The sequence below is a fragment of the Pristiophorus japonicus genome, chromosome 10, assembly GCF_044704955.1.
Source record: "Pristiophorus japonicus isolate sPriJap1 chromosome 10, sPriJap1.hap1, whole genome shotgun sequence".
NCBI classification, from domain to species: domain Eukaryota; kingdom Metazoa; phylum Chordata; class Chondrichthyes; family Pristiophoridae; genus Pristiophorus; species Pristiophorus japonicus.
Window position 1 is genome coordinate 158360127 of NC_091986.1, and position 24043 is coordinate 158384169.

Consider the following 24043-nt stretch of genomic DNA (forward strand, 5'->3'; position numbering starts at 1 on the left):
CCTATACACATGGGCATCAACTCAACACATCGTTACACACCCTGCAGCCCTCCGTCTTAAATAATCAGTGCCTCATCATGTGTACAATTCAAACTTACTTTATTGCAAACATAAATCATGTGTGCTGAAAACAAGCAGAAGACAACATCTTCAACCCCAACACATCAACATACCCACAAAATCCCTTCAAACATTCTCATAGACATCCAAATGGACCTATTAGCATCAGTTCATTTTGTAACAAGGTAGCCATCTCTGGCAGGTACCAAACAATTTTGGCATCGTTCATCCAACAATTTACATGAGCTCACATTGCAACAACCTAACCATCTCTGTTGACTATCAAGCAAGTATTTGGTGCGCACCAGGTCTGTGCAGCAGAGCAGATCTCCAGTCATCCTGGTTTACCCTTGCCTCTGGATAAAGGCCTAGCTCTGTCAAGCCTGTGTGGTGGCTGATGTGCAATGGTCACCACACGTTAAAAAATCCACGCACAGGCATCTTCCACCCCTAGAGTTCAGGACTGGAATATTGGGTCCTTCATTGAAACATCTGCGAACTCATCCCTTTTGATATGGAAGCAAGTCATCCTCATTTGAGGGACTGCCTATGATGATGATGATGATGATGCTTGGTGTGTCATACAAGTGCACCTAATTTTAAAAGCTCATATCTTCACAAGGTCAGCATATGTGGCCACATTCCCAAAGGACTTTACTTTGTCTTAAAGAAGGTTTTAGCACCCTTTCCCTTCTCCCCCCCCCGCCCCCCGCACCCCCCCACCACCCTCCCACTCCTACTGCGCCTTCACCGTTGGAGACTCAGGGCCTTCAGCAAGGCTGGTAGTCGGTTGCTGACTTCAATCTGCTGATGGCCTAGCAGGGCGTCCACGACCAGCTCGATCTCTGGAAGACCAGGCTGTGGACTGCATTACCTCAGCATGGCTGGAAGCATTCTGTTGTGGATGGGGTGCGGAGAGCGGAGGCTGCGAGGCGGAATGATGTCGTCCTGAGAAATGACATCACGGTCCCATTGGCCCAACAGGCTGATATTCCCATGGGGCAGAGCATCATCATCATCAGCAGAAATCTGGGTGAGGTCAGAATCCTGTACTGGATAAGCAAGGTTAGTTCCCTGTTCAACTGATGTGGCCCCAGACCGGATGGCAGCGGTCAGTGCGTCCGTTGAATCAATTTGCCTCTGCATCAAGAGTGTCTACGACTGCAGTACACCAGAGAGTTGACTCAGTACACCAGGCACTGATAACATTTGAGTATGGAAGCCTAAAATAGCATCGACCTGGTGCTCAATGGCCACTGCAACATCAGCCATAGCCTGTGCCACCATGCCTGGGACCCCATGGTCACTGTTTGCATCCAGCATCTGTTGGTATCTACCAAGGATGGGCTCGGTGGGCTGCTGAGAGGCATGAGTAATAGTTGAGGCATATTCTTCTATCCTCACACCTAGTGCATCAAGACTCTGCACCACTGTTGCTAGTGCATCCAGCAGATCGCTGTGCAACTTCAGGGATTGTCTTGCGACAATCTTTAGGTCAGACTCATCGTCAAAGTGCTGCTGAGCATCACTCAGGTGCGCACTCACCCTCCGGGGATCTGACCCCCGGCCTTCCTCGTCCCCGTGGCGTTGCATGGAGGCTACTGGGTCCCGGGGCATCACCCACCTCCGCCTCCCCCAACACCCCTTGGTCGGCAGCGCTGCTGGCCCCGCTCTCAGATGGCACAGCCTCCTGCCTGAGGTCAAAAAGGTATCATCCTCCTGCTCCTACTCGTCCTCTTGGTTGTTGCCAGTGTTTGCACCCGTGGAAGGCGCCTGAGAAGGCCCCGATGGATCTGGTTGGTCATCTGAAACCCGAACACAGAACAGCAGTTACTTGCAGTGGAGGGGGTCAGTAGCGGGAAAGGCATTTGTGAATGCCCGTCTCGTGGAAATAGCTGCACGATGATGGTGTCAGGGCCAAGTGTCCTGCAGGTCGCTACACAAGAACTCAACATTCCGTCACTGTCCCGAGGGGTGTCGGCCGCACCTACTGCCATCGCATCAACTTGCACACCCATCAGGGCAACTATCTGTTCCTCCAATGGACTGAGCACGTGGAGGTCTGGCTCCTCTCCACCAGTCCGCTTTTAGAAACATTGAAACATAGAAACATAGAAAATAGGTGCAGGAGTAGGCCATTCGGCCCTTTGAGCCTGCACCGCCATTCAATGAGTTCATGATTGAACATGCAACTTCAGTACCCCACTCCTGCTTTCTCGCCATACCCCTTGATCCCCTTAGTAGTAAGGACTACATCTAACTCCTTTTTGAATATATTTAGTGAATTGGCCTCAACAACTTTCTGTGGTAGAAAATTCCACAGGTTCACCACTCTCTGGGTGAAGAAGTTTCTCCTCATCTCGGTCCTAAATGACTTACCCTTTATCCTTAGACTGTGACCCCTGGTTCTGGACTTCCCCAACATTGGGAACATTCTTCCTGCATCTAACCTGTCGAAACCTGTCAGAATTTTAAATGTTTCTATGAGATCCCCTCTCATTCTTCTGAACTCCAATGAATACAAGCCCAGTTGATCCAGTCTTTCTTGATATGTCAGTCCCGCCATCCCGGGAATCAGTCTGGTGAGCCTTCGCTGCACTCCCTCAATAGCAAGAACGTCCTTCCTCAAGTTAGGAGACCAAAACTGTACACAATACTCCAGGTGTGGCCTCACCAAGGCCCTGTACAACTGTAGTAACACCTCCCTGCCCCTGTCCTCAAATCCCCTCGCAATGAAGGCCAACCTGCCATTTGCTTTCTTAACCGCCTGCTGTACCTGCATGCCAACCTTCAATGACTGATGTACCATGATACCCAGGTCTCATTTCACCTCCCCTTTACCTCATCTGTCTAATAGTCTGTCTCTCTGTTTTTACCACCAAAGTGGATAACCTCACATTTATCCACATTATACTTCATCTGCCATGCATTTGCCCACTCACCTAACCTATCCAAGTCAATCTGCAGCCTCATAGCATCCTCCTCGCAGCTCAAAGTGCCACCCAACTTAGTGTCATCCGCAAATTTGGAGATACTACATTTAATCCCCTCGTCTAAATCATTAATGTACAATGTAAACAGCTGGGGCCCCAGCACAGAACCTTGCGGTATACCACTGGTCACTGCCTGCCATTCTGAAAAGTACCAATTTACTCCTACTCTTTGCTTCCTGATTGCCAACCAGTTCTCAATCCACGTCATCACACTACCCCCAATCCCATGTGCTTTAACTTTGCACATTAATCTCTTGTGTGGGACCTTGTCGAAAGCCTTCTGAAAGTTCAAATACACCACATCAACTGGTTCTCCCTTGTCCATTCCACTGGAAACACCCTCAAAAAATTCCAGAAGATTTGTCAAGCATGATTTCCCTTTCACAAATCCATGCTGACTTGGACCTATCATGTCATCTCTTTCTAAATGCGCTGCTATGACATCCTTAATAATTGATTCCATCATTTTACCCACTACCGATGTCAGGCTGACTGGTCTATGATTCCTTGTTTTCTCTCTCCCTCCTTTTTTACAAAGTGGGATTACATTGGCTACCCTCCACTCCATAGGAACTGATCCAGAGTCTATGGAATGTTGGAAAATGACTGTCAATGCATCTACTATTTCCAAGGCCACCTCCTTAAGTACTCTGCGATGCAGATCATCAGGCCCTGGGGATTTATCGGCCTTCAATCCCATCAATTTCCCCAACACAATTTCCTGACTAATAAGGATTTCCCTCAGTTCCTCCTTCTTTCGAGACTCTCTGACCTCTTTTATATTCGGGAGGTTGTTTGTGTCCTCCTTCGTGAATACCGAACCAAAGTACTTGTTCAATTGGTCTGCCATTTCTTTGTTCCTCGTTATGACTTCCCCTGATTCTGACTGCAGGGGACCTACGTTTGTCTTTACTAACGTTTTTCTCTTTACATATCCATAGAAACTTTTGCAGTCCATTTTAATGTTCCCTGCAAGCTTCCTCTTGTACTCTATTTCCCTGCCCTAATCAAACCCTTTGTCCTCCTCTGCTGAGTTCTAAATTTCTCCCAGTCCCCGGGTTCATTGCTATTTCTGGCCAATGTGTCTGCCACTTCCTTGGTTTTAATACTATCCCTGATTTCCCTTGATATCCTAGGTTGAGCCACCTTCCCTTTTTAATTTTTACGCCAGACAGCGATGTACAATTGTTGTAGTTCATCCATGCGGTCTCTAAATGTCTGCCGTTGTCCATCCACTGTCAACCCCTTAAGTATCATTCGCCAATCTATCCTAGCCAATTCACGCCTCATACCTTCAAAGTTACCCTTCTTTAAGTTCTGGACCATGGTCTCTGAATTAACTTTTTCCTTCTCCATCCTAATGAAGAATTCTACCATATTATGGTCACTCTTCCCCAAGGGGCCTCGCACAATGAGATTGCTAATTAACCCTCTCTCTGTACACAGCACCCAGTCTAAGATGGCCTCCCCTCTAGTTGGTTCCTCGACATATTGGTCTAGAAAACCATCCCTTATGCACTCCAGGAAATCCTCCTCCACCGTATTGCTTCCAGTTTGGTTAGCCCAATCTATATGCATATTACAGTCACCCATGATAACTGCTGCACCTTTATTGCATGCACCCCTAATTTCCTGTTTGATGCCCTCCCCAACATCACTACTACTGTTTGGAGGTCTGTACACAACTCCCACTAACGTTTTTTGCCCTTTGGTGTTCTGCAGCTCTACCCATATAGATTCCACATCATCCAAGCTAATGTCCTTCCTAACTATTGCATTAATCGCCTCTTTAACCAGCAATGCTACCCCATCTCCTTTTCCTTTTATTCTATCCTTCCTGAATGTTGAATATTCTTGGATGTTGAGTTCCCAGCCCTGATCATCCTGGAGCCACATCTCTGCAATCCCAATCACATCATATCTGTTAACATCTATTTGCACAGTTAATTCATCCACCTTATTACGGATACTCCTTGCATTAAGACAAAATGCCTGCAGGCTTGTTTTTTTAACACCCTTTGTCATTTTAGAATTATGATGCAGTGTGGCCCTTTTTGATTCTTGCATTTGTTTACTCAGCCTTCCACTATTGCTTTTTTGCCTTTCTGGATTATTAGTCAGCAAATTGTGTGAGGGAAATTGATGGGATTGAAGGCCAATAAATCCCCAAGGCCTGATAGTCTGCATCCCAGAGTACTTAAGGAAGTGGCCCTAGAAATAGTGGATGCATTGGTGGTCATTTTCCAACATTCGCTAGACTCTGAATCAGTTCCTATGGACTGGTGGGTAGCTAATCTAACCCTACATTTTAAAAAAGGAGGGAGAGAGAAAACAGGGAATTCTAGACCAATCAGCCTGACATTGGTGGTGGGGAAAATGTTGGAATCAATTATTAAAGATGTAATAGCAGCACATTTTGAAAGCAGTGGCAGGATCGGTCCAAGTCAGCATGGATTTATGAAAGGGATATCATGCTTGACAAATCTTCTAAATTTTTTGAGGATGTAACTAGTAGAGTGGACAAGGGAGAACCAGTGGATGTGGTGTATTTAGACTTTCAAAAGGCTTTTGACAAGGTCCCACATATGAGATTAGTGTGCAAAATTAAAGCACATGGTATTGGGGTAATGTACTGATGTGGATAGAGAACTGGTTGGCAGACAGGAAGCAGAGAGTAGGAATAAACGGGTCCTTTTCAGAATGGCAGGCAGTGACTAGTGGGATACTGCAAGGTTCAGTGCTGTGTTGCCAGATATTTACAATATACATTAATGATTTCGACGTAGGAATTGAATGTAATATCTCCAAGTTTGCAGATGATACTAAGCTGGTGAGCTGTGAGGAGGATGCTAAGAGGCTGCTGGGTGATTTGGTCAGGTTAGGTGAGTGGGCAAATACATGGCAGATGTGGTATAACGTGAGGTTATCCATTTTGGTGATTAAAAACAGGAGGGATGATTATTATCTGAATGGTGACGGATCGGTAAAGGGGGAGGTGCAACGAGACCTGCGTATCATGGCGCATCAGTCATTGAAGGTTGGCATATAGGTGCAGCAGGCAGTAAAGAAAGCAAATGGCATGTTGCCCTTCATGGAGAGAGGATTCGAGTGTCGGAGCAGGGAGGTCTTATTACTGTTGTACAGGGCCTTGGTAAGGCCACACCTTGAATATTGTGTACAGTTTTGGTCTCCTAATGTGAGGAAGGAGAATTCTTGCTCTTGAGGGAGTGCAGCAAATGTTCACCAGACTGATTCCGGGATGACAGGATTGACATATGAAGGAAGATTGGATCGACTAGGCTTGCATTCAATGGAATTTAGAAGAATGCGAGGGGATCTCACAGAAACATATAACAGGTTAGATGCAGGAAGAATGTTTCCGATGTTGGGGAAGTCCAGAACCAGAGATCACAGTCTAAGGATAAGGGGTAAGCCATTTAGGACCGAGATGAGGAGAAACCTCTTCACTCAGAGAGTTGTGGGCACGTGGAATTCTCTACCACAGAAAGTTGTTGAGTTCAGTTCATTAGATATATTCAAAATGGGGTTAGATGTGGCCCTCACGGCTAAAGTGATCAAGGGGTATGGAGAGAAAGCAGGAACGGGGTACTGAAATGCATGATCAGCCATGATCATATTGAATGATTGTGGAAGCTCGAAGAGCCGAATGGCCTATTCCTGCACCTATTTTCTAAGTTTCTATGTTTCTATGAAAGCTACAACCTTGAAAAAATTGCTTCACTTTTTCAGAATTTTGAATTAATGAATGCAAATGTAAAAATTCTGAAAATTGCAGCTATTGCAACAGACCTGCAGAAAAGGGAATTTTTTTATACAGTTAGAAATTATCTGCTACATAAACTAATTGACTGGAACATAGGAAATGTTCCTACTGATTTTGAGATTCTACTGATGAAGTAATAATTTAATGTAAAGCTTGAGGAAGACCAACAAACCATTGCTATGACAACAGCGGAAACCTTACAAGGACACCCTCAAAGCCTCCCTGATAAAGTGCGACATTACCACTGACACCTGGGAGTCCTTGGCCAAAGACCGCCCTAGGTGGAGAAAATGCATTCAGGAGGGCGTTAAGCTCTTCGAATCTCAATGCCGAGAGCGTGAAGAGGTTCAAGCGCAGATAGCAGAAGGAGCGTGCAGCAAGCCAATCCCACCCACACCTTCCTTCGACTCATGTCTGTCCCATCTGTGACAGAGTCTGTGGCTCTCGTATTGGACTGTTCAACCACCAAAGAACTCACTTCAGGAGTGGAAGCAAGTCTTCCTCGATTCCGAGGGACTGCCTATGATGATGATGATGATGATGACAAGGAAGGTTACATTTACTGAATGATGGCTTCAATTCTATTCTGCAATATATAATTGTTAATGTAGTGTATGGAGAAAGAGTCAGACTGAACACTGAGCTCAAAGTAAAGTGTGACCTCCGTCTTGTATTGCAGATCTCCAGAGTGCCTCTCCAACCTGTGAAGCCTTCTTAAATACCTGTGCTCCCAAGGGATTATGGGATCCCTTGGGACTCCAGGGAATGAGCCCTCTGGTGGCTGTACAGAATAAATACAAGTCCACATATATAACAGTTAAATATTGTACTTTTTAATTGGAGTGTCAAACAAAATCATCTTGTGACATCTTTGCCACTAATTAATCGAAATAAAAGTCATCATCTTTACTTATCCAATACAATGCTACAACTAATATTGGAAAAAGATTTTCTTGCTTTGTAATCAAAGCTTCAAGTAACATTGAACCATAATTAAATATACATGACATGAACAAACAGTTTGACAGGCAAGGAGGTTTAAAAATGTTCAATGTTATTAAATTGCAGGGGTAGTCTTTGGCTCTGAATCCATGCAGAGTAGAGTGCACAAATGGAAAGTGATTTGTCAAACTTCCACAGGTGTTATCATTGTAATAGAAATGTTCTGATTTACTCAAACCAGCAACAGACCAACAGACTGATCCACACAAACCAGAAGCAGATACAAGCTAAATTATACTGACCAGTAGCAATAAGAACTTGCATTTATATAGTGTTGTTCAACTAAAAAGTGTCCCAAAGTGGAAATTAACTGGTAACCAAACACCGAGAATTAGGAAGGCTGGCCAAAAACCCGATTGAATAGACGGGTTTTAAATTAAAGAGAGAAATGGACAGGGTTTAAGGAGGAAGTTCTATAAAATGGGCCCAAGGCAACTGAAGGTTCTGCTACCAATAATGGGCCAAAAGGTGGAGGACATTTACAAAAGAATCAAACAACTGAAGAGTTCCTGCGGGCGGGAGGGAGGAGGATGGTGATGAATAAAGCTGGAGTGAAACAAGGCTACAGAGGGATTTGAAGATGATGCCAAGGAGCTTACATTTAATATGTTGGGGGACAAGGAACCAGTGTAGGTCAGGGAGGGTGGGAGTAACAGATGTGTGGAACAGGTTATGGGCAGTTTTATTTTGTATCAGTTAGAGTTTGTGGAGGATGGGCGGCTAGAAAGGCAGACAGACATTTACAAAAAAAGACAGACTGATACACATTGACCGATGTCTCATCAAAGGCCAAGGTCTGGATTTCTGGCTTTGATGATTTCGGGGCGGTAATGGTGGCAGGGTGGTAAAGTTTTCACCCAGGAACAGTTTGCGCCTCAGTCAGTAAAATAGGGCAGCTGGGCCCTGAGTCAGGGGGCGCAGTGCTAAGGTAGGCATTGTACACTTTTACGCTTGAAAATCCCGAGCTAAAGAACTGGGTCGGGAGTGCTCCGAGAGACACCTGGGAAGAAAAAAAGCCCCACAAAAACATTCCCAAAACATTGCCCATGCCACCACAATATAAATCGCAAAAAAAAAATTAAAAGAAAAAACAATCACACTTGCTTTAGGAATCCATTACTGATCTCTCGGCAGTCGGTATTGTTGGATCGCCTGATTCCGCAGGCGTTCACCGCGAGGTGTGCTTCGGGGTGTACGGGTCAGGCTAAAGTCAAAACATGCGCCAGTATCGCAACCAGGGACGTTGCACACCGACGCTGCTCTTCCGGGCGGTGCTGCTCCGCGCCGCAGCAAAACCAGACCCAAGAATCACTGCGGGGCGCTGGAGGCTGACCGCCTGTCCAGAAGACCTCACCACCGCCATTGCCAGCGCTCCGGGGCGGGAAACGGAGCGCAGAAGACCTGAAAATCCACCCCCAAGGGTCTATCAATAGAATTTCATGGACACAAATATTTGGCAGAAAATGTATCCAATACATGTTAGTGTAATAAAATATTTAATATGTCATTGGTCATGGTAATCTCATCTTTGTGTTGCCTCCCTATGATTAACTTCCTCATCTTCCTGTCTGCTCTAACTCTATTTGAATTTCTTTATCTTCCTCTTAGTTTGTCGATTATTTTGATGACTAACTATTCATGAATCATCCTATTACTGTTACTATAACAGGAATGTTCTCCATCAGGTTCCTGCTCCCTCCACCATCTCGAATTTTCCATATGTCTGAAGTCCTCCGCACCACAGCCAGGAGTTTATAAGAAATGTAAGAAAACATTCATTAAGGAAAGGGCATCAAAGGTTCATCAAATCCATTGCTTCCATCATCCATTCTATAATGGATTCCACCACGCTAGTTTAATATCCCAAGGAAAGCTCGGGAAATTTATTCCTCATTCGAGAGTAAAACCAAAAGTAATCATGTGAAATAGATGGATGAAGATATTTTCAAGGTCTTTACATCTGAATAATCAATGATCAGCTAATTGAACCCCTAGCAACTCTATGTAAATTTCATAGAATTAATACAAATGTTAATATTGATAATGTCATGTTTGCAACCTTCACATAACTGTAACCTTTATGTAACAACACTGTACACTATATACACCTGAGTGATGCACACCTTGACCACAGGGGGTGAACTTGTGGGAGACACTCCTTACCTGGTCATCCAGGTATATAAAGGGAGGTCCCACGCAGGGTCAGCACTTCTTGGTCCTGGGAATAAAGATTCAGGTCACGTAGTGACCTTGTCTGCAGTACATGCCTCGTGTGATTCTATAGTAAGGTGCAAGGACACTACATTTGGCGACGAGAAACGGGAATCAACGACCCACGAGGATGGCCACCGGTAGCACAGAGGAACGGTACTGTGTTGGTGAGGAGTGGGATGATTTCGTTGAGAGGCTCCAGCAGAGCTTTGTCATGAAGGACTGGCTGGGAGAGGAAGCGGCTGGCAAACGGAGGGCGTATCTACTGACCAGCTGTGGATCCAAAACATATGCGCTGATGAAAGACCTGCTCGCACCCGAGAAGCCGGCGGACAAGTCCTTTGAAGAGCTCAGCACTCTGATCAGTGAGCACCTCAAACCGGTGAGCAGTGTACACATGGCCCGGCACCGGTTCTATACACACCGGCGTCGGGAGGGACAAAGCATATCGGATTTCATTGCGGACCTTCGACATTTGGCCAGCCTCTGTAAGTTCACAGACACCTGCAGGGGGGAGATGTTAAGGGATTTCTTCATTGAGGGCATTGGTCATGCCGGGATTTCCAGGAAGCTTATTGAGACCAAGGACTTGACTTTGGAAAGGGCAACGCTGATCGCTCAGACCTTCATGGCAGGGGAAGAGGAGACCAAGATAATTTACGCGCGCAGCCCTGGTTCCAACGTGGCGATGGACCAGGGAGTTAACATTGCAAATGAGATTCAGAACCCCGCAGGCAGGCAAGGATAATTCGACACCGCCCAGGCAGCAACAGGCTCTAGGGTGGGCCAGCAACAGAGACAATGGCAGGGGGATCGGCAATTCACGCCATCACAAGGGAAAATGCGTCCCGGGATGGGACCATTGACACTCAGCAACAGAGTGCTCAGGAGTAATCAAAGAGACAATCAGAGAGGAATGCCTGTTAACAGTTCCTTTGTTCACAACAATCTCAACTCATGCTGGAGGTGCGGTGGCAAACATGCTGCGAGAACCTGTAGGTTTTAGCAATTCATCCGTAGAAACTGTAACTTCAGTGGACACCTAACCAGAATGTGCAGAAAGCCCAGAGCGAGGCTAGTTTATGAGGCACAGGAACCAGACAAGGGGTCTGCAAGGCAGGGTGATGCTTGGGGTAAAGCTATGGACGTTGAAGTCCAGTGGGTTCATGTGGCAGACGTCCACAGCTCATACACCAAAACGCCACCTATGATGATGAAAGTTCTATTAAATGGCATTCCGGTATGCATGGAACTGGACACAGGAGCCAGCCAGTCACTTATGGGTGCCCAACAATTTGAAAAACTATGGCCACTCAAAGCTAACAAGCCCAAACTGAAACACATTGACACACAGCTACGGACGTACACCAGAGAGATAATCCCAGTACTAGACAGTGCAAACTTGATGGTCACACACAATGGATCGGAGAACCGGCTGCCACCCTGGATTGTCCCGGGGAATGGTCCCGCGCTGTTGAGGAGGAGCTGGTTAGCCGACATGAACTGGAAATGGGGGGATGTGCATGCCATTTCATCTGTGGAGCGAAGTTCATGCTCACAGGTCCGACAGAAGTTCGAGCCACTTTTTCAACCAGGTGTCGGGATCTTTAAGGGCACCAAAGTAGTGATACGCATCACCCTGGTCGCCAGAGCCATGCCGTTTGTGATGCGTGAGAGAATTGAGAGTGAGTTGGACAGGCTGCTAAGAGAGGGCATAATTTCGCCTGTTGACTTCAGTGCCTGGGGCAAGCCCCATCGTTCCTGTCCTTAAAGCGGATGGCTCGGTCAGGATTTGTGGCAATTACAAGGTCACCATCAACCGAGTGTCACTACAGGACCAATACCCGCTTCCAAGAGCGGAGGATCTTTTTGCCACGCTGGCAGGTTGCAAGCTGTTCACCAAGTTGGACCTCACTTCAGCCTACATGACTCAGGAACTGGCTGAAGAATCCAAGCTTCTGACCACCATCACTACGCACAAGGGGCTATTCATTTACAACAGGTGTCCGTTTGGCATTCGTTCAGCGGCCGCTATCTTCCAGAGGAACTTGCTTAAATCCATCCTTGGAACAATTGTATTTCAGGATGACATCCTCATCACGGGTCGAGACACCGAAGAACACCTCCACAACCTGGAGGAGGTGCTACGCCGACTGGACCGGGTAGGCTTGCAACTAAAGAAGTCCAAGTGTGTGTTTTTGGCCCCAGAGGTCGAGTTTTTGGGCAGGAGGGTTGCCGCAGACGGGATCCGGCATACCGAACCCAAAACAGAAGCGATCCGTCGGGCGCCCAGGCCCGGCAACACATTGGAGTTGCGGTCATTTCTTGGTCTATTGAACTACTTCGGGAACTTTTTGCCGAACTTAAGCACATTGTTGGAGCCGCTGCACATGCTCCTGCGTAAGGGTTGTGAATGGTTTTGGGGGGACTGTCAAGAACGGGCTTTCGATCGGGTGCGGAATCTGCTTTGTTCTAACAAGCTGTTGACCTTGTACAACCCCTGTAAGAAACTGGTTTTAACATGTGATGCATCATCCTATGGGGTTAGGTGCGTGTTGCAGCAGAGTAATGATGAGGGCCAACTCCAACTTGTGGCTTATGCCTCCAGGTCGCTCTTCCAGGCAGAACAGGGATATGGGATGGTTGAAAAGGAAGCACTCGCATGTGTCTACGGGGTGAAAAAGATGCACCAGTACCTTTTCGGCAGAAGTTTCAAGTTAGAAATGGACCACAAACCGTTAACATCCCTGTTCTCCGACAGCAAGGCTGTCAATGCCATTGCGTCAGCTCACATACAGCGGTGGGCCCTCACGCTGGCTGCGTATGACTACACCATACGGCACTGGCCAGGCACCGAAAATTGCGCTGATGCACTCAGCAGGCTCCCACTGGCGACCACCGAGGGGGCATCGGAACAAAGCACGGAGATGGTCATGGCCGTTGAGGCTTTCGATACCGCAGGCTCCCCCATCACAGCCCACCAGATCAAAATCTGGACCAACAGAGATCCCCTCCTAGCCCTGATAAAGAAATGTGTCCTGACTGGGAATTGGGCGCCCACACACGGAGCGTGTCCCAAGGAGGTCAGGCCGTTTCACAGATGGATGGACGAGCTCTCCATCCAAGCCGACTGCCTGCTATGGGGCAGCCGGGTAGTCATGTCCCATAAAGTAAGGGAAGCATTCATTAGGGAACTCCCAGGCATCGTGCTAATGAAGGCCATTGCCCGGTCACATGTATGGTGGCCGGGAATTGACTCAGACTTGGAACGTTGGGTTCGCAGGTGCACGACGTGTTCTCAGCTGGGAAATGCCTTCAGGGAGGCCCCACTCAGCCCGTGGCCCTGGTCCACCAGGCCATGGTCACATATTCACGTAGACTACGCGGGCCCGTTCATGGGAAAAATGTTCCCGATTGTTGTCGATGCATACTCGAAATGGATTGAGTGCATCGTATTGAATTCGTGCAGGACATCCACCACCGTGGAAAGTCTGCGTACGGTCTTTGCAACCCACGGCTTGCCGGACATCCTGGTTAGCGATAATGGCCTGTGTTTCACTAGCTATGAATTCCAGGAGTTTATGTCGGGTAATGGTATCAAACACGTCAGGACAGCACCGTTCAAGCCGGCTTCCAATGGCCAGGCGGAACGTGCGGTTCAAATCATAAATCAGGGCATGCTCCAGATTCAAGTACCCTCCCTTCAGTACCGCCTATCGTGCCTCCTGCTGGCCTATAGGTCCCGCCCACATTCGCTCACAGGAGTCCCACCCGCGGAACCACTCATGAAACGCACGCTTAAAACACGGCTGTCCCTCATTCACCCAGACCTGTCAGACATTGTTGAGAGCAAGCGCCAGTCCCAAATCGGGTGCTATGATTGCAACTCAGTGGGAAGATGCATAGAAATTGATGACCCTATATTTGTTCTCAATCATGCTTTGGGATCCAAGTGGCTTGAGGGTACTGTAATAGACAAAGAGGGGAATAGGGTCATAGTGGGCAGATATGCCGCAAACATCTGGACCAAGTAAAGAAAAGGTTCAGCATGGACACTGAGGAACCTGAGGAAGATCATGAGATGTCACCCACACCACTGCCAGTGAACGAGCAACAAGGACATTCACCAGCATGCACTGTCCCTGTGGCCAGCCCGGACAGGCCGGAATCACCTCGGGCGACAGAGACGCATGCCAAGGCCCAACTACCAGAGTTGCAACTGTGGCGCTCCACGAGAGAGCGTCGACCGCCTGAAAGACTCAATTTTTGACCCAAAGACGTTGGGGGGAGGTGATGTCATGTTTGTAACCTTCACATAACTGTAACCTTTACAGTGTACAGTGTTGTTACATATACACCTGAATAATGCACACCTTGACCACAGGGGGTGAACTTGTGGGAGACACTCCTCACCTGGTCATCCAGGTATATAAAGGGAGGTCCCACGCAGGGTCAGCACTTCTTGGTCCTGGGAATAAAGGTTCAGGTCACAGAGTGACCTTGTCTGCAGTACATGCCTCGTGTGATTCTATAGTAAGGTGCAAGGACATTACAGATAACATTGGATTTTTCAGATTGGATCTGCATTAAACTTTAGAATCAGTTGAGGGAACACGTTTATTTCAGTCGATAGAACCATAGAATGATACAGCACAGAAGGATGCCAATTGGCCCATCGTGCCTGTGCCGGCTCTTTGAAAGAACTATCCAATTAATCCCATACTCCTGCCTTTTCCCCAAAGCCCCGCAAAATTATCCCCCTTCAAGTGTTTTCCAATTCTCTTTTGAAAGTTATTATTGAATCTGCTTCCACTTTTCAGGCAGTGCATTCCAGATCATAACAACTTGCTGCGTAAAAAAAAATCTCCTCATTTTGCCTCTGTTGTTTTTGGCAATTACCTTAAATCTGTGTCCTCTGGTTATTGACCCTTCTGCCACTGGAAACAGTTTTTCCTTATTTACTGTATCAAATCCCTTCATGACTTTGAACACCTCTATTAAATTTACTTTTAAACTTCTCTGCTCTAAGGAGAACATGCCAAGCTTCTCCAGTCTCTCCATATAACTGAAGTTCCTCATCCCTGGTACCGTTCTAGTAAATCTCATCTGTACCCTCTCTAAGACCTTGACATCCTTTCTAAAGTGTGGTGCCGAAAATTGGACACGATACTCCAGCCGGGGCCTAACCAGTCATTTATAAATGCTTAACATAACTTCCTTGCTTTTGTACTCTATGCCTCTGATATAAAACCCAGGATCTTATATGCTCTTCTAAGAGCCTTCTCAATTTGTCCTTCACAGATTTGTGTCCATACACCTCCAGGTCTCTCTGCTCCTACCTCCCCTTTTTAAAATGGTACCATTTAGTTTATATTGGCTCTCATAATTCTTCCTACCAAAATGCATCACTTCAAAGGTCGCTGCATTAAATTTCACCTGCCATGTGTCTGCCCATTTTACAAGTCCATGGGGAAAAAAATTCAGCACCTTAGTGCCTCCCGTTAGCGCCAGCAGATGGCACTAATGGGGCACTAGTGCAGTAATGGCGAGGTGAATCCAGCGACATACAGCAAATCAGGCCCCACTGTTGCACCGCCGGTACGATTTAATGACCCTTGTGCCTGCCATAGTTGAATAGATGTCATTATGTGCAAGGCGTGAGATGTGGGTGTGAGTGTTGGTAGGTACAGATTGTTGGTGGGTGAGTGTTGGGGGGGCTGGTGCTTTGGGCAGTGTGTGAAGACTGTGGTACAAATGGTGGTATGTAGCATTTGTTGAAGCCTTCAATCACTCTGACCACCCGACTGAGGTGGATCTGCCATGTGCACACAGGATTCAGTCCTCTGGCTCCTTCTTGTCGTTGTGCTTCTCCTTGCTGAGGCAGCTGCACAGCCAGCAATGCTAAGACTGAGGTGCTGCAGTAGCAATGAAACTCTCTAAGTACTGGGAAAAGCCTGAGGCAATGATGAGTTGAGATTAGACTGCACCCGATATTGGTATGCCGTTTGAATGTAACGCCACTGAGCTAGGCCTTTAAAACTTGAATTAGCTCTCCAGTCATTTCTTTGAGCAGTAAGAATGAATTCTGCATGCAGTCTAAAGCATTAGTGCCGGGCACTAATTCTCAAACTTTTCTAATGATACCGTCCATTCCTCGGCTATAATGAATTTCTAGTCCATATGTCTTCCTGAAGTCGATTACTGCCCTCACTGTTTACTACATTCGTGTTCATGTCACCTGCAAACTTATTCCTGTACATCCAAGTCCAGGTCAAAATTATATATCAAGAAGAGCAGTGGTCCTAATAACGCCACCACTATATACATCCATCTAGTCTCAAAAACAACATTTTCACCGCTGCTACTCTGCTTTTTATCCCTTAACCAATTTCATATCCATGTAGCATCCACATAGTTACTGCCCGTTTAATTCCTTGGGCTTCAATTTTTCTAAAAAGTTTATTATGTGGAAGTTTATCAAACGCCTTTTGAAAGTTCATATGTACAACATCAACCACACTACCTTCATCAACCCTCTCTGTTACTTCATCAAAGAACTCAATTAAGTTAGCCAAAGACAATTTGCCTTTAACAAATCTGTTCTGGCTGGCATTTGTTAACCCATATTTTTTCAAGTGACAATTAATGTTGTCTTGGATTATTGTCTCTAAATGTTGCCACACCACTGATGGACTGTGTTGCCGAGTTTATCCCTCTCCCCGTTTTTGAACAGGAATGTCACATTTGCAATCCAGTCCTCTGGCACCACTCCCATATCTAAGGAGGATTGGGAGATTGTGGCCAGAGCCTCTGTTTTCTCCGCCTTTATTTCCCTCAACAATTTAGGATGCATCCCATCCAGACCTGGTGACTTTTCTACTTTGAACACTGCCAATCTTTTAAGCACCTCCCCTTTATTTATTTTTATCCTGGTTAATGATCCCTGCTTCCACTATTTTTCATGACAAATTAGCCTGAGCACTGATTTACCCTTCAGTCACTTTAGGCATCAAAACAAAGCCAAAGTTTCCCACGACCCATCTGTGTTCAGATTTGCTGGAATCCTGAAAAGTAAAACATGACTGATATGCTAATCAGGTGGTGAAACATTGGCCCCGCAGCAACCTCTTATTTAATTTTTCTCATAAGAGAGATGGCTTCATGAAGTATCCTCAGTGAAATGGTTACATTCTTTGTAAAACTAGTTTTTTCTCAAAAGTATTAGGGAGAAATTTGGTTGTTTAGCGCCACTATTAGCTCCAAAGAGCGGCGCTAAACACCTACCGCCCGAGTGCCGCGCTATGACAGCTTGCTGTGAACTTCACTGGTGGTTTCGTGGCGGCGCTGTCGTTTAGCGCTGCGCACTCTAGCGCCACCCACTTGGTGACGTCAAGAGTGTGCATCGCCCCCTTTGTGATGCGTTTCTGAAATTGACTGCTTTCCCCTGCCATAGGACTACTCCTGACAGGGGGAAGCAGACGATGCACAGAGAATCCCGGGATGATATCGCAGGGAATGAAGAGGTAAGTGTTGAGGGTCAAATTTTTAATAATTACTTACCTCTCTTACCTGTGGAAGGCTGTTCGTAGCCTCCCTTCCATTTTTTTACAGGTTTCACATGTTCGACCTCGCCTCCACTTCAGGCGCTAGGATGCTGGTATCCTCGCGCCTCAACTTGAGAAACACTCCCGCACTACCGCCCCGCGATGGGCCTTTAGCGCCCAAAAAGGATTGTGCAATGCTTCCCTTTAATATGTCCTTACTATACAGTATAAATGCACACGGGGCCCATACTTGAGAGAAGGTCACTCTGTGACCAGTAATCTTTATTAGCCAGCACTCAAGTGACGAAGGTGGGTGGAGCTGCCCCTTTTACACCTGAAAGTCCAGGTTAGGAGTGTCTCCCACAAGTTCACCACCTAATGGTCAATGTTCTCACGGTGTACAACTTAGGTCAGTTTATACATGGGTTACAAAGACAGTTGAATACATGACATCACCTCCCCCCCCCAAAAGTCTTATTGGGATCACAGGTTAAGTCTCTCTGGTGATTTACGCTTCCTTGTAGAGCGCCTGAGTTGGGGCTCCGGTTGTTGGGCGCTGGCCTGAGTGTCTGCTGTTTGCGGTGCCTCAGGCCTGTCCGGACTGCCCACAGTGACTGGGCTCTCCTCCGCTTGGTTCCTGTGTTTGGTCACCTGTTGAGGAGTGAACACTACATCATGTTCTTCCTCTGCTTCTTCTATGGGGTTGCTGAACCTCCTTTTTGTTTGATCCACGTGTTTGCGGCAGATTTGTCCATTGGTAAGTTTAACTACCAAAACCCTACTCCGCTCTTTGGCAATCACAGTGCCTGCGAGCCATTTAGGCCCTGCAGCTTGGTTGAGGACAAAGACAGGGTCATTGACATCAATACATCGCGCCCTCGCATTCCCGTCATGGTAGTCACATTGTGACTGGCGCCTGCTCTCAACAATTTCTTTCATGTTGGGGTGTATAAGGGATAACCTGGTTTTGAGCGTCCTTTTCATTAGTAGCCCTGCGGGTGGGACCCCTGTGAGCGAGTGTGGTCGGGATCTATTGGCCAACAGGAGACATGATAAGCGGCTTTGTAGGGAACCCCTTTGGATTCTGAGCATCCTCTGTTTGATTATCTGCACTGCTCGTTCCACCTGGCCGTTTGAGACTGGCTTGAACGGTGCCATTCTGACATGGTTGATACCATTTCCTGCCATGAAGTCCTGGAATTTAATGCTTGTAAAGCATGGGCCATTGTCGCTGACCAAGACGTCCAATAGACCATGGGCGGCGAACATTGCTCGTAGACTTTCTACCGTGGCAGAGGATGTGCTTGAATTGAGAATGTCACACTCGATCCATTTGGAGTAGGCGTCGACTACAACCAAAAGCATTTTTCCCATGAAAGGACCTGCGTAGTCCACATGGATGTGTGACCATGGCTTGGCAGACCAGGACCAGGGGCTAAGGGGGGCTTCCCTGGGCGCATTGCCCAGCTGGGCACACGTGTTGCACCTGCGAACACAAAATTCCAGGTCTGCATCTATCCCTGGCCACCAAACGTGTGACCTGGCAATTGCCTTCATCATGACAATGCCCGGGTGCTCATTGTGGAGTTTTGCAACGGCGCAGTTTTCGGTGCCCGGTCTGTGCCGAATTGTATAGTCATAAGCGGCTAACGTGAGTGCCCACCTCTGTATTCGGGCTGATGCATTTGCATTTATGGCCTTGTTATCAGCCAAAAGGGATGTTAGGGGTTTGTGATCTGTCTCCAGCTCAAATTTCCTGCCAAACAGGTACTGGTGCATTTTTTTTACAGCATATACTCATGCAAGCGCTTCTTTTCTACCATCTCATAGCCCCGTTCTGCCTGGGACAGACTTCTGGAGGCATAAGCTACCGGCTGTAACTGATCATTGGCATTAACATGCTGCAACACACACCCAACCCCATAGGACGACGCATCGCACATTAAAACAAGTTTCTTACGTGGGTCATATAGTGTTAACAGATTGTTGGAGCATAACAAATTTAGTGCTCTATCAAAAGCCCTTTCCTGGCTGTCCCCCCAAACCCATTCACGACCTTTGCATAGGAGCACGTGTAGCGGCTCTAGCAGCGTGCTCAATTTGGGAAGAAAGTTACCAAAATAGTTCAGGAGCCCCAGGAACGAACACAGCTCCGTCGTGTTACGGGGTCTGGGTGCTCTCTGGATAGCTTCTGTTTTGGACGCTGTAGGTCAGATCCCGTCTGCTGCTACCCTCATCTCCAGGAATTCTACCTCTGGAGCTAGGAAGAATCACTTCGCCTTTTTCAGTCGCAGACCCACCTGGTCCAGTCTGCGTAGCACCTCCTCCAGGTTGCGGAGGTGTTCTTCAGTATCACAACCCGTGATGAGGATGTCATCTTAAAAAACCACTGTCCTTGGAATCGACTTGAGGAGGCTTTCCATATTTCGTTGAAAGATCACGGCAGCCGAGCGAATCCCAAACGGACATCTGTTGTACTCAAACAACCCCTTGTGTGTCGTGATGGTGGTCAGCTTCTTCGACTCACTCGTCAGCTCCTGGGTCATATAAGCTGAGGTCAGGTCCAATTTTGAAAAAAGTTTGCCACCGGATAGCGTCGCAAAGAGGTCCTCCGCTCTCGGTAGCGGGTACTGGTCTTGGAGTGACACCCGATTAATGTGGCCTTGTAATCACCACATATCCTGACCGACCCATCCGCCTTGAGCACCGGCACAATCGGGCTCGCCCAATCACTGAATTCGACTGGCGAGATGATGCCTTCCCTCAGCAGGCGGACTAATTTGCCTTCTGTATTTTCCCGCATCACGTACGGCACCGCTCTGGCCTTGTGGCGTATTGATCTGGTGTCCGGGTTTATGTGAATCACTACCTTGGTCCCCATGAAAGTGCCAATGCCAGGTTGAAATAGTGAGTCAAATTTGTTCAGGACGTGTGAGCATGATATTCACTCCACCGAAGAAATTGCATTGACATCGCCCCATTTCCAGTTCATGACAGCAAGCCAACTCCTCCCCAGCAGTGCGGGACCGTCCCCTGGGACAATTCAGAGTGGCAACCTGTTCTCCGAATCTTTGTGGGTCACGACTACCTTGGCGCTCCCTCGCACCGAAATGATCTCCTTTGTATATGTCTGTAGCTATGCGTCAGTTGGCAATAATTTCGGTCTCCTGGCCTTGGATGCCCACAACTTATCGAACTGTTTGATACTCATCAGTGACTGGTTGGCCCACGTGTCTAGCTCCATTGATACTGGGATGCCATTGAGGAGCACTTTCATCATTATCGGTGGCGTCTTGGTGTATGAACTGTATATGTGCTCCACATGAACTCGCTGAACTTCAGCTTCCAGCAATTTACCCCAGTGTCCATTTGGCCTTGTAGGGCTTACATCGGACCCGTCCTCCTTGTACATCAACCTGGCTGCAGGCTTCCTGCACATACGCGCCAAGTGACCGCTGACGTTGCAGTTTCTGCAGCTATATTGCTGATACCTGCAAGCTCTGGCTATGTGTTTGCCTCCACACCTCCAACATGAGCCGTTGTTGGAAACAAAAGGTGCATTACCAGTTGATCGTCTCTGACTGTCTCTGTAACTGTCCTTAAGCGCACCATTGACAGGTGTTGATGGCCCCATTACTGGCCGCATTGTCCCTTGCGATGGCATGAATCGCCGTTCAGTTAGCCATTGTCTCTGTTGAATTCCACCTTTTGGGTTCGACTACATGCTCAGGCATGTCTGATTGCCCCTGTCTGGAGAACTGTGTGCTGCGTTAACAATGTTGACTTCCTGTCCATTTGCTGCATTTAAACCAAGATTTTTGTCAAACATCATTCTGGTCTCTTCCTCCCCTGAGATCAATGTTTGGGCCATCAAAGCCGCCGTTTCCAGGGTCAAGTCTTTGGTCTCAATCTGTTTCCTGAAAACCCCAGCATGCCCGATGCCCTCAATAAAAAAGTCTTGCAGCATCTCCGCTCTGCATGCATCTGGGAACTTACATAGGTTCGCCAGTCGCCGGAGGTCTGCCACGAAGTCTGGAACGCTTTACCCTTCTCGCCGCCGGTGCGTGTAAAACCGGTGTCTCGCCATGTGCATGCTGCTCGCCGGTTTAAAGTGTTCCCCGATCAACTTACTGAGCTCATCAAAAGTCTTGTCCGCCGGCTTCTCTGGCACTAGAAGGTCCTTCATCGGGGAGTTCATCCTGGATCCACAAACCATCAGGAGATGAGCCCTGCATTTGTCGGCCGAATCCTGTCCCAGCCATTCCTTAGTGACGAAACTTTGCTGTAGTCTCTCAATAAAATCGTCCCAATCATCACCAACACAGTACCTCTCATCTGTGCTGCTAGTGGCCATGCTCGCATGGTTTAAATCCCAGTTTCTCGTCGCTAATAATATGTTCTTACTATACAGTATAAATGCACACGAGGCCCATACTAGAGAGAAGGTCACTCTGTGACCAGTAACCTTTATTAGCCAGCACTGAAGTGATGAAGGTGGGTGGAGCTTCACCTTTTATACCTGAAAGTCCAAGTTAGGAGTGTCTCCCACAAGTTCACCACCTAGTGGTCAATGTTCTCATGGTGTACAACTTAGGTCAGTTTATACATGGGTTACAAAGACAGTTGAATACATGACACCCTTAATGCACCACTCTCCTCTTGGGGCGATACAACTGAATACAGGTTGAACCTCTCTTATCCGGCACCCTCGGGACCTGGCCTGTGCCGGATAAGGGATTTTGCCGAATGGGGGCGGTCACATTAAATTGGATGGCACAGATACTGAGCAAGGGGATATCGGGGCTTGGGGCTGGGAGTGCGGCAGAGAGATCTTGGGGGGGTGGGGTGGGGGGGAAACGGTGGATCGCGGGGTCAGGCCAGCGGTTGCGGGAGTTAGCAGCGAGGAAGGACTTCAATTTGTTCATGTCGGAGCGGCCGGGAATAATGCCGGACGAGGGGTGAGCCGGATAAGGGAGTCCTGGATAAGGGAGGTTCAACCTGTATCTCACTTTGTGGCAGTAGACATTGCCCGGCACTAAAGGTAGCGCACCGGCGGCGTCACCACCTCAAAGTGGGCGATACTGAATTTCTAGCCCTTAATGTCTTCATTTTAACTCTTTTATTGCCCAACCCCCACCCATCCCCATCTCTCTTCCAAAGCTAAAGCAAAATTCAATATGATGTTGCAATTCTGGTCTGAGCAAGGAATAGAGCCTAATGCATTGAATGTAGATTTTTAAAGATACATATAAAAAGGATTCCCTGGCCCAAGACTAACTATAACCAATCCCATCTTTTCACAAATCTCCCCATGACTTTGCCCTGAACAAAAAGGAAAACGAGCCGTGTCAAGCAGTCGGAATACAAAGCTGCTTTCAGGCAGCTTGCCCGAGTGGTGGGGCTGCAACACGAGGGAGGGGAAAGGGCGATTTGCCCTGATGCTGGTGCAAAACCTCTTCTTATACTCTTGCAAAGTGTTACTTCAAATAGCATTTGTGGCATTGTGTTGTGGGAGCGTCTGGTCACAAGAGTCTGAAGGGTTCCATTGTGTATATATATTTTTTTCAAAACCTTGCATATAAATAAAGAAGCATTTGCCAAGTATTTATTATAATCAAGTCTGGAGGTTTGAAAGCTACCAGTTAATCATTTTTTCGAATAGTAGTAAATATTTTGAATGCAAGCAGAGAAAAGGAATCCTGGGCAGGGAATTTATAAAAGGCAATGGGTGTCTGGTACCCACATGATTAGTTTGAACCATGACAGACCTAAATTTATGACCTGCAGCTGTTGGATGTCTGATACCAGTCTCAGCACTGAACAGTAGTGTGAAGCTCAGCAATCCAGGGAGACCTCAACAGAAAAACAAGCCCAGCGCAAGAAACTAGGGTAGGAAACACTGCAACTTGGTAGTTAACCTTCACCTTTATTGTATCTGACATTGTACTTTTAATAAAATGCCGTTATTTATACGTTACCTTTTCATTAACAGGAGAAACACTTTTCGTTTCCATATGAAACTGTAATCAGTACTTTTCTATTTTTGACAAGCTTCCCATTTGATAAGTATGGGTGATTGTTACTCATGATGTGATACAGAGAAGTTTAAGTGCAGTTATTTTGCGTAATAGATGATAAAACCATGCAAGGTGTCATGGACAACTGATGACTAGAGATGTCAACACTAAAGCCCTTGGAGTTAATTGATCTGTATACTTGTTTATGTATTGAGTTATATACTGTAGTCATGGGTGACATATTTCAGCCTGCATCCATTCAGTGTGGCATTGGATGATTTGCAGTGAGTAAAATGTTAGGAAAGCTACAGTAAAATGTGTTATAGGTTAATGCTCTTAAATGATGGCAGTGAAAGCCTCCGATCTTGATTTACAGCTTTCCAGTTCCCCACAAATATATTTGCTACTTTTAACATTTGTTTTCAATGACAG

At 47.0% G+C, this 24043-nt stretch overlaps 1 protein-coding gene across 7 annotated transcripts in view; it reads left to right on the forward strand.

Moving 5' to 3' along the window:
• sgcg (sarcoglycan, gamma) overlaps positions 1-24043 on the forward strand; it is a 1035170-nt gene that overhangs the window by 144970 nt on the left and 866157 nt on the right. For 2 of the 7 annotated variants that reach the window (XM_070892209.1, XM_070892206.1), the window contains exon 3: positions 23382-23483. The exons of 2 other annotated variants lie outside the window; for them this stretch is intronic. The gene's annotated coding sequence lies outside the window, so the exon portion shown is untranslated. Of the gene's footprint in view, positions 1-23374; positions 23504-24043 lie in introns of those variants that run through there. 3 more of the 7 variants (XM_070892210.1, XM_070892207.1, XM_070892215.1) reach the window with 3 other exon arrangements.